Here is a 12,257-nt window from a genome sequence, read left to right as displayed (position 1 = left end):
GGGTGCAAAACCGTAATATCCGTCAGCGTACATGGGTTTGTGCATCAAGAAATGTTTTGACGATGGCTCGCCGAGACAGATTTTATGTTAATCATGAAATGGAAAACATTGTTAAGAACTCGTATATCAGGCCGTCTGGTTTTTCCGATCATCACATGATTGTTATGGTGTGTGGCTTTCCTCATCATGTCTGTGGAAGTGCATATTGGACTTTTAATTTGAAACTCTTACAAAGTACACATTTTATAGAAGCTTTTAAAATGATACATATGGGAAAATGCGAGTCAGAAAAGGTTCATATTTGAACTTAAGACAATGGTGGGACTGCACAAAGTCCCAAATCAAATGTTTTTGCGAAAATACTGCTCTTACAGCACAAAAAACGCTTTTGGTGTGACATCTGCTTTAAAAAACGATATACTTATCTGTGAGAAGAAAGCTTGATTGTTGAGCGTGAATGTCCAGCAGTTGTCGGAGAAAAGGACCCTTTTGGCTGAAATGGTGAAAGACCGGGTGGCCAGTGCATTCGTCCGAATGCGGAACAAAAAAATCCAACTTGACACACCAAACAAAGGGTTCTTCAATTTGGAAAAAACGGTCAAGACCTCTCAACAAATCCATGCTTTGCGCTCTTTTGGTGGTGATTTGTTGACCTCCCAGAGTGATATCAAGCATGAACTACAAGACTATTTTTCTAAACTCTTCGCAAAAAGAGCTGTGAATAAGGAGAACAGGAATGCGATTCTTGAACAGCTCCCTTCTCTGTCTGAAGACCAACAAAAATGCTTGAGCCTGACATTTCTCTTGGAGAAACTGCTGCGCTCAAGGATAGCAAGGATGGGAAAGCCCCTGGACTAGACGGCCTTCCGACTGAATTTTACAAGGCTTTCTGGGACATTCTAGGCCCTACTCTTCTTGAGGTCTTTCAGGAGAGTGTTGAACAAGGTGAATTGCCATTGAGCTGCCGGAGGGCAGTTTTGTGTCTCCTTCCGGAGAAAGGAAACCTGCATGAGACCGCAAATTGGCGGCCTTTGTCACTCCTCAACACGGACTATAAAATATTGTCAAAAGCATTTGCAACCCGTCTAAAGGAAATCATCTCTTTCTTGATTGGCACTGATCAATCATACTTTGTTCCAGAACGTTCCATATACGATAATATTTTTTTGGTGAGAGACTTGATCAGTCTCGGTCGAACTACATCTCCTGGTTTTGGTTTATTACTTTTAGATCAAGAAAATGCTTTTGACAGTGTTAACCATTCTTTTTTGTTTGATGTACGAAGGAGAACAGGGTTTGGGGAAAAATGTATTGCTTATGTTAAGTTATTGTACAAAAATGCATCTTGTCTGCTGAAGGTTAATAATAGTCTTTGCTACCTTTTCCCCTTTCAGCGAGGCATCCGTCAGGGCTGTGCGCTATCAGGCATGCTCTACAATTTATCCGTTGAACCTTTGAGTTTTACTTCAGAACTCCCTGTTAGGAGTCTCTCTTTCACAAAACTCCAAAGTCGTTGTTTCAGCTTATGCTGATGATATTTGTGTTGCTGTTTCAAATCAAAAATATGTTTCTGAGGTCTCTTGTTGTCTTACCCAGCTTGAGCTTGCTTCAACTGCAAGGGTAAATTGGAAAAAACGTGTAGCTTTTTGGGTGGGCCCCAGATCGCCTTCCTCGTCCCTGCCTGTTTTACCAGGAGGAATACAGTGGAGTAGTGAGGGGTTCAAATATTTAGGCTTATTTCTAGGAATTGAAGCGTATGAACAAAAAAATTGGGAAAACTTCCTGGAAAAAATTTAATTAAAACTGGCAAGGTGGAGAAGATTGCACCAACTTCTCTTGCTTAAGACATGGGTGTCAATCACAAACAACTTGGTGGTTCCATTTATTTGGCATAGTTATCCCACTTGAACCTCCGTGATACTTGGTCACAGGCATTCAGAGGGTTCTGACTGATTTTTTTTTTTCTGGGGTGGCCACCATTGGCTGGGCCCAGACGTGGTCTGCAGACCCCGAAATGGGGGTTGTCAAAATCTGATGCATATCCAAAGTCGGATAATGGCATTCCGAATTTCCACGATTAAGCACCTACTGTACAGTGAGTGTGTTCCTTGGTGAGCTCTCACAAACGCCTGTTTGCAGAAAGTGGAAGGTCTGAAATATGACCGTGAACTTTTCCTCATCGACCTGCAACACGTTGACATGTCTCAGCTCCCCAGTTTTCATCAGAGCCTTTTGAATGCTTGGCAAGTCCTCGCAGTGCAACGTTTAGAGGTATCATACGATGCCCAAAAGTTTGTACATGAGCCATTAGTTCGGAATCCTTCATTCTCCAGAATGTCAACCTCCTGGTCGTTTATGCATTGTTTCACCAGTGTTGGAATAAACAGAGTGCGAGACCTGTTGCATCCATCCTTGAATGCCTGGCGACCTGTAAGCTCACTTTCATTAAAAACTGCTGTTCGTTCTGCTCGTATTTTGGACAATGTCTTGAAAGCAATAATTCAACCCTTTCATACACTAAACATTGGTACCACTAAACGTGGTAGACTCACGTCTCTATTTCCCTGAACTTCAAATTGCCTCAAAAAAACAAGAGGGTGTGTTCTCCTCAAACTTAGAGGAAATTGGTGTGTTTCACGTCATGGGGAAAACGGCTATCTACAACATATGTCTGGAAGCATGTATACCTGGTCTTACAAAACTGTTGAAAAATCGGTGGAATGAGACCTTACCTGCTGGAGCTTTTTTAACTCCAGTGTGGAACAAAATGTATAGTTCTCCAACTCTTGGGTGAACTGGAGACCTGAATTGGAGACCAGCACATCAAGCCCTGGTCACACAGACATTACTCCATAAGTTTAATTCTTCTGTTCCAATTTTTTGTCCTTTTTGTGATTTGATTGAAAATGTTTCCCACGTTTTTATTGAATGTAAGAGATTGGTACCCCTCTTTCTCTTCCTTCAACAGCTTTTCTCAAAATTTAATTTTGTTTTTTCCTTTCCAGTCTTTATTTATGGAATCGGGGGGGAATTATAAAAGTAAACCAGTCCTCTCATTTTTGTCTTTTTTGTTGGACATTGTGAAACTGGCGATTTATAAAACAATGAAAGCAAAATTGAAGGGGAAAAATGCAAATGTGCTTTTGTGCTTTCAAGGTATGGTTTCGGCACGAGTAAAAATGGAGCAGGCTTTTCTTTTGAGCCTGGATATTGTGGGTGATCAGTGGTACACTGATTAGATAAGGTTTTGATTTTCTTTTCGTGAGGAATCTGTTTGTAAAAGTGTAAAGTACTTACACTTACTTTTTGCATATATGTATTATTCTGTGGTGGTTTTGACATGAACAGACACCCTTGTTTGAATTGCTTTTGTTGAATTTATTTTTTTTAATGTAAAATTGTTTGGATTTGTTTTTATGGAGTGTGCTTTTTCTGGTGTGTTTTGATACTTTTATGACAAAAGTCTCTCACACTCTCACTCTCTCACACTCTCAAAATCTCACTCTCACTCTCACTCACACATTCTCACTCCAACACTCTCTCACACTCTCACTCCAACACTCTCTCACACTCTCACTCCAACACTCTCTCACACTCTCACTCCAACGCTCTCACTCTCTCACCCAACGCTCTCTCACACTCTCAAACTCTCTCTCTTGCTCACACTCTCAAACTCTCTCTCTCACTCTCACACGCTCTCACACTCTCTCTCTCTCACGCTCACACACTCTCTCTCTCTCACGCTCACTCAGACTCTCAAACTCTCTCTCTCTCACTCTCACACTCTCTCACACTCTCACTCCAACACTCTCACACTCTCACTCCAACACTCTCTCACACTCTCACTCCAACACTCTCTCACACTCTCACTCCAACACTCTCACACTCTCACTCCAACACTCTCTCACACTCTCACTCCAACACTCTCTCACACTCTCACTCCAACACTCTCTCACACTCTCACTCCAACGCTCTCACTCTCTCACCCAACGCTCTCTCACACTCTCAAACTCTCTCTCTTGCTCACACTCTCAAACTCTCTCTCTCACTCTCACACGCTCTCACACTCTCTCTCTCTCACGCTCACACACTCTCTCTCTCTCACGCTCACTCAGACTCTCAAACTCTCTCTCTCTCACTCTCACACTCTCTCACACTCTCACTCCAACACTCTCACACTCTCACTCCAACACTCTCTCACACTCTCACTCCAACACTCTCTCACACTCTCACTCCAACACTCTCTCACACTCTCACTCCAACACTCTCTCACACTCTCACTCCAACACTCTCTCACACTCTCACTCCAACACTCTCTCACACTCTCACTCCAACACTCTCTCACACTCTCACTCCAACACTCTCTCACACTCTCACTCCAACACTCACTCCAACACTCTCTCACACTCTCACTCCAACACTCTCTCACACTCTCACTCCAACACTCTCTCACACTCTCACTCCAACACTCTCTCACACTCTCACTCCAACACTCTCTCACACTCTCACTCCAACACTCTCTCACACTCTCACTCTCTCTCACTCTCACACACCCTCACACTCACTCACGCTCTCTCATGCTCACACTCTCAAAATCTCTCTCTCTCTCACACTCTGTCACACTCAAAATCTCTCTCTCTCACTCTCACACTCTCACTCTCACACTCAAAATCTCTCTCTCACTCCAACACTCTCTCACTCTAACGATCTCTCAAACTCTCTCTCACGCTCTCTCACACACGCTCTCTCACACTCAAAATCTCTCTCTCAATCCCACACTCTCTCAATCTCACACTCTCTCACTCCAACACTCTCTCACTCCAACACTCTCTCTCACTCTTTCTCTCACACTCTCAATTTCTCACACTTTCACAATCTCTCACGCTCTCATGCTCTCTCTCTCACTCCAACTCTCTCACTCTCTCTCACTCTCTCTCACGCTCTCTCACGCTCTCTCACACTCACTCACACTCACTCACACTCTCAAAATCTCTCTATCACTCTCACACTCTCTCACTCTCACACACTCACTCTCAAACTCTCTTATTCTCTCTCTCACACTCTCAAACTCTCTCTCTCACTCTCACACTCTCTCACTCTCTGTCTCTCACACTCTCACTCTCTCAATTTCTCACTCTCTCTCACACTCTCTCATGCTCGCTCACACTTTCAAACTCTCTCTCTCTCTCTCACGCTCTCTCACGCTCTCTCACTCACACTCTCTCACTCACACTCTCTCACTCACACTCTCTCACTCTCTCACTCTCACTTCAACACTCTCTCACTCTCACTCCAACACTCTCTAATTCACACTCTCTCTCGCACTCTCTCACTCTCTCAATCTCTCTCTCACACTCTCTCTCACACTCTCTCGAACTCTCGAACTCTCACACTCTCTCACTCACACTCTCACTGCAACACTCTCTCACTCTCTCACTCCAACGCTCTCACACTCTCTCTCTCTCACTCTTGCTCACACTCTCACACTCTCACACTCTCACACTCTCACACTCTCTCTCTCTCATGCTCACTCAGACTCTCATGCTCACTCACACACTCTCACACTCTCTCTCTCTCTCATGCTCACTCAGACTCTCATGCTCACTCACACTCTCACTCCAACACTCTCTCACACTCTCACTCCAACACTCTCTCACACTCTCACTCCAACACTCTCTCACACTCTCACTCCAACACTCTCTCACACTCTCACTCCAACACTCTCTCACACTCTCACTCCAACACTCTCTCACACTCTCACTCCAACACTCTCTCACACTCTCACTCCAACACTCTCTCACACTCTCACTCCAACACTCTCTCACACTCTCACTCCAACACTCTCTCACACTCTCACTCCAACACTCTCTCACACTCTCACTCCAACACTCTCTCACACTCTCACTCCAACACTCTCTCACACTCTCACTCCAACACTCTCTCACACTCTCACTCCAACACTCTCTCACACTCTCACTCCAACACTCTCTCACACTCTCACTCCAACCCTCTCACACTCTCACTCCAACACTCTCTCACACTCTCACTTCAACACTCTCTCACACTCTCACTCCAACACTCTCTCACACTCTCACTCCAACACTCTCTCACACTCTCTCACACTCTCACTCCAACACTCTCTCACACTCTCATACACCCTCACACTCACTCACGCTCTCGCTCACATGCTCTCTCATGCTCACACTCAAAATCTCTCTCTCTCACACTCTCTCACACTCAAAATCTCTCTCTCACTCCAACACTCTCTCACTCCAACACTCTCTCACTCCAACACTCTCTCACTCCAACACTCTCTCACTCCAACACTCTCTCACTCCAACACTCTCTCACTCCAACACTCTCTCACTCCAACACTCTCTCACTCCAACGCTCTCTCACTCCAACGCTCTCTCACTCTAACGCTCTCTCAAACTCTCTCTCTCTCTCTCTCACACTCTCACACTCAAAATCTCTCTCTCAATCTCACTCTCTCACTCCAACACTGTCTCACTCTCTCTCTAATACACACTCTCTCTCACACTCACACTCTTTCACACTCTCAAAATATCTCTCAAACTCTCTCGCGCTCTTGAACACTCTCTCTCTCACTCCAACACTCTCTCACTCCAACACTCTCTCACTCCCACTCGCTCTCACTCTCTCTCATGCTCGCTCACACTCTCAAACTCTCCCTTTCACACTCTCTCACTCTTTCTCTCACACACTCAATTTCTCACACTTTCACAATCTCTCACGCTCTCACGCTCTCTCTCTCTCTCACTCCAACACTCTCACTCTCACACTCTCTCACACTCACACACTCACTCTCAAACTCTCTTATTCTCTCTCTCACACTCTCTCACACTCACTCACACTCTCAAACTCTCTCTCTCAGTCTCACACTCTCACTCTCTGTCTCTCACACTCTCACTCTCTCAATTTCTCACTCTCTCTCACACTCTCTCATGCTCGCTCACACTTTCAAACTCTCTCTCACGCTCTCTCACGCTCTCACACTCAAACTCTCTCATTCTCATTCACATTCTCTCACACACTCTCACACTCTCTCACACTCAAACTCTCTCATTCTTATTCACATTCTCTCTCACACTCTCTCACTCCAACACTCTCTCACACTCTCACTCCAACACTCTCTCACACTCTCACTCCAACACTCTCTCACACTCTCAAACTCTCTCACTCTCTCATTCTCATTCACACTCTCTCTCACACTCTATCTCACTCTCTCTCTAATTCACACTCTCTCTCGCTCTCTCTCTCTCTCACGCTCTCTCTCCCTCTCACGCTCTCTCACACTCACTCAATCTCTCTCACGCTCTCTCACTCAAAATCTCTCTCACACTCTCTCACTCTCACGCTCTCTCACGCTCTCTCACGCTCTCTCACGCTCAAACTCTCTCACTCTCACACTCAAACTCTCTCATTCTCATTCACATTCTCTCACACACTCTCACACTCTCTCACACTCAAACTCTCTCATTCTTATTCACATTCTCTCTCACACTCTCTCACTCCAACACTCTCTCACACTCTCACTCCAACACTCTCTCACACTCTCACTCCAACACTCTCTCACACTCTCAAACTCTCTCACTCTCTCATTCTCATTCACACTCTCTCTCACACTCTATCTCTAATTCTCTCTCTCTCTCTCTCTCTCTCTCTCTCTCTCTCTCGCTCTCTCTCTCTCTCTCTCGCTCTCTCTGTCTCTCTCTCTCTCTCTCTCTCTCTCTCTCTGTCTCTCTCTCTCTCTCTCTCTCTCTCTCTCTCTCTCTCTCTCTCTCTCTCTCTCTCTCTCTCTCTCTCTCTCTCTCTCTCTCTCTCTCTCTCTCTCTCTCTCTCTCTCTCACGCTCTCTCTCTCTCACGCTCTCTCTCTCTCACGCTCTCTCTCTCTCACGCTCTCTCTCTCTCTCACGCTCTCTCTCTCTCACGCTCTCTCACTCAAAATCTCTCTCACACTCTCTCACTCTCACACTCTCTCACTCCAACACTCTCTCACTCTCACACTCTCACTCCAACACTCTCTCACACTCTCACTCCTTCACTCTCTCACTCTCACACTCTCAAAATATCTCTCTCACACTCACTCCCTCACTCTCACACGTTCTCACTCTCAAACTCACTCATTCTCATTCACACTCTCTCACACTCTCACTCCAACACTCTCTCACACTCTCACTCCAACACTCTCTCACACTCTCACTCCAACACTCTCTCACACTCTCACTCCAACACTCTCTCACACTCTCACTCCAACACTCTCACTCCAACACTCTCACTCCAACACTCTCTCACTCCAACACTCTCACTCCAACACTCTCTCACTCCAACACTCTCTCACTCCAACACTCTCTCACTCCAACACTCTCTCACTCCAACACTCTCTCACTCTCTCACTCCATCACTCTCTCACTCTCACACTCTCAAAATATCTCTCTCACACTCACTCCAACACTCTCACACTCTCACTCCAACACTCTCTCACTCACACACGTTCTCACTCTCAAACTCACTCATTCTCATTCACACACTCTCTCACACTCTCTTACTCTCTCAATCTCTCTCTCACACTCTCTCTGACACTTCCACTCTCACGCACAAACTCTCACACTCTCACACTCTCTCACTCTCTCACTCCAACACTCTCACTCCATCACTCTCTCACTCTCACACTCTCAAAATATCTCTCTCACACTCACTCCAACACTCTCACTCTCTCACTACAACACTCTCTCACTCCAACTCTCTCACTCTCTCACGCTCTCTCACACTCTCAAAATCTCTCTATCACTCTCTCACTCTCTCACTCTCACACACTCTCTCACGCTTCCTCACACTTTCAAACTCTCACACTCTCTCAATCTCAAACTCTCTCATTCTCACACTCATACTCTCTCACGTTCTCTCACTCTCACTCACGCTCTCTCACGCTCACTCACACTCACTCAATCTCTCAAAATCTCTCTCACGTTTTCTCACACTCACTCACACACTCTCTCACACTCTCACTCCAACACTCTCTCACACTCTCACTCCAACACTCTCTCACACTCTCACTCCAACACGATCTCTCACTCTCACTCCAAACTCTCACGATCTCTCACTCTCACTCCAACACTCTCTCACTCTCGCACTCTGAAAATATCTCTCTCACTCTCTCACTCCAACACTCTCTCACACTCTCACTCCTTCACTCTCACTCCAACACTCTCTCACTCTCAAAATATCTCACTCACACACTCTCTCACTCACACTCTCACTCTCTCTAATTCAAGCTCTCTCACGCTCACTCAATCTCTCAATCTCTCTCTCACGCTCTCTCACACTCAAAATCTCTCTCTCACTCTCACTCCAACACTCTCACTCTCACACGTTCTCACTCTCAAACTCACTCATTCTCATTCACACTCTCACACTCTCGCACTCTCTCAATCTCTCTCTCACACTCTCTCTGACACTTCCACTCTCACTCTCACACTCTCACTCCAACACTCTCTCACACTCTCACTCCAACACTTTATCACTCTCTCACGCTCTCTCACACTCACACTCAAACTCTCTCACACTCTCTCACACTCTCAATTTCTTCTTTCAAAGATTTTTTCAAATCTCAACACAAAATTATTTCTACTGGACAATCAATTTCCAGGATTTCAAGTGTGTTATCACACAGATATTTATTACACAATTTTTTTTCATTAAAAATGATAAAATAAATAAATTAGATTAATTGAAAATCTTTCCCATGGTTCTGGACTTATGAAACATCCTGATCTTGTAGAATGCAGTACAGGGTCCAAACCACACGCACGGTCTGGAGGACTATTCCGAAGGAACTTTTCTTGAAGGAATTATCCGGAATGAAAAATTTGTGCCTTTCTGTCTTCAGCCACTCCATCACAATCACATTGGTAAAAGGTGCAATATAAAAAATAAATTATCACATATCCATGGACCAGCACCAGAGGTTTTTCACTACTGTGTGTTGCACATGGCTTGCAAGGAAACACTGTTTTATTGCAAAGTACTCTTCCCAAAAAATTATTATCATCACATCTCCATGGACCAGCACCAGAGGTTTATCACCACTGTGTGTTGCACATGGCTCGCAAGGAAACACTGTTTTGTTGCAAAGCACTCTTACCAAGCTTACAGCAACTGGTATAAAGAACACCAAACTCACATATGGAGTTGCAGCTTTGCCATAGTATTCATCTTGAACCACAAGGATACACAAAGAACTTTGATGCAGGAGGATGCCATTTAGCCAATCAAGCCTACACAACATCAACACCACATTAAATCTTCACAGACAGCACCAGTGGTATAAATATACATATATATATATATATATATATATATATATATATATATATATATATATATATATTGTCACAGGCCCAGTGTCGTGGGGGAACCATGAGGGAGGGGCTGTCTCGGGTTCCTCTCTGGACTCACCTGGAATCGCAGGCCATCGCCGATGAATAACTTCATGTTGCAACAGGTCGCTAATCGACCACAAACACCAATAACTTGACCACTTGACCTTGGGTCCTCTGAGAATCATTTACCAAAGAACACGTGATCTCCTTATCGAGGAATCATGCCCTCGGTACGTACTTGCATTACTTAAGTTACTTTCCGGATCAGGTGCAGCCAAGCGGAAGTGCGAAGTACACACTGGCTATTTAACAGATTTTGGGGAATAACGTCCCGGCTAAGCTGGGGTGCAGGCCATGCTAGACGAATGGAGGAAAAGACAAAAACGAGCTGGGAACATTTCCAGCAAACAAATTTATTTAAACCAGGAGCGAAGAAACTTATATGGCACGGTAATGGATTTATTGCAAATGTATAGCAGGGAAAGCAAGGAATGTGTGGAGTGCGGCAAAAGGCAAACAATATTTACAAAAGAAGACAGTGCAGTCTCAGCTTCTGCTATGACAGGTACACACACACACACACACACACACACACACACACACACACACACACACACACACACACACACACACACACACACACACACACACACACACACACACACACACACACACACACACACACACACACACACACACACACACACACACACACGAAAAGTAGAGATAGCCCATTGAGATAAAACAGTTGAGAATTAACGACCTCTCAATACCTGCAGTCCAGCAGCGTAGTCTAATATTTTAGATCAATTGTTCAAATTTGCATAAAAGCACCAAAATTAGTACACATGTCGAATAATGTATTCCAAACAATTCTAGATATGGAACCACCCAAGATTGTGCCTTGGTCAGCTTTGGCGACCATTTTCCAAAATGGCGGCCATTCTACTTTAGGGAAATTGGCTATATGCGCTTATTTTCTTATTGTATTTGTGGTAGATAAAAGGAAAGTGTAAAATTCAGTAAATTGACCATGAAAAGGCGTTCAAATATTATGAGCCAGTCTTTAAGGTAAAAAAGCCATTATTTGATTTGTAAATGGCTGTTCTTCTGAAACGTTTCGCTGAAAGTACACATTATTGCCTGGAGAACAAGAGTCAAAATGATATTCGTCACATTCAATGGGTTTGGAATCAACAAAAAATTGCATTGTAGATTACATACTTTACTCTATTTTGAAAAGGGAACTGATGATCATGATAATGACAAACTCAGGAAATGTAGTCAAATTATTGCACACTTCACTTTGAAGCAGCTACGGTTTACTGTCTACTACCATTCAACCAGGACACATGGTACACGCATACATCAGTCTAGTACAATCTGGGTTTCTGAGCTCAAGTGTACTGGCTCTGGATCAAGAAGTCAACACTTTTACAAGCAATGCGACTTTGCATTTGCTGATTCTAAGCTTGGCCAATATCTCAGTCTGTGTCTACTGCATCTGTCTACTGACATTCTCCTTCACAAGCACACAGTCCAGTGCATTGCAGATTAGCCTTCTTGCATTTGCAGCGGTTTCTACAGCCTTTTTTGCAGCCGCACGACACCAGCTCGAAGCAGCTTTTTGAAGCCTCAGGGAGTGTGGTCCAGAGCGGTTCGTAGGACCCATCCTCTATTTGCCGCCAGCCCCAGCTTGTTGATGATGGAAGTACGGGTTGAGGGACCAAGACCTGCCCCCAGACAGAGCCACCCTGGAAGACTGTTCTCTTCACAAGCTGTTCCAAAACATCGTAGGAAGGTGGGATGCGCTGGACGGAGTTTCTTTCTGGCCTCCTGATGTCCGTATATGG

The 12,257-nt window shown here is 44.7% G+C and overlaps 1 protein-coding gene across 2 annotated transcripts in view; it reads right to left on the bottom strand.

Moving 5' to 3' along the window:
- Window positions 1–11,003: 11,003 nt before the first annotated feature.
- LOC147020695 (uncharacterized) overlaps window positions 11,004–12,257 on the bottom strand; it is a 28,393-nt gene continuing 27,139 nt past the window's right edge. For both annotated transcript variants that reach the window (XM_085896242.1, XM_085896243.1), the window contains exon 8: window positions 11,004–12,257. This exon is cut by the window's right edge. The gene's annotated coding sequence lies outside the window, so the exon portion shown is untranslated.

This window comes from Eptatretus burgeri, chromosome 9 (genome assembly GCF_056783735.1).
Source record: "Eptatretus burgeri isolate ZD-2024b chromosome 9, Ebu_testis_v1, whole genome shotgun sequence".
Taxonomy (NCBI): Eukaryota; Metazoa; Chordata; class Myxini; order Myxiniformes; family Myxinidae; genus Eptatretus; species Eptatretus burgeri.
Note: the sequence above shows the minus strand (reverse complement) of the source record. Positions and strands in the feature narration are given on the sequence as shown.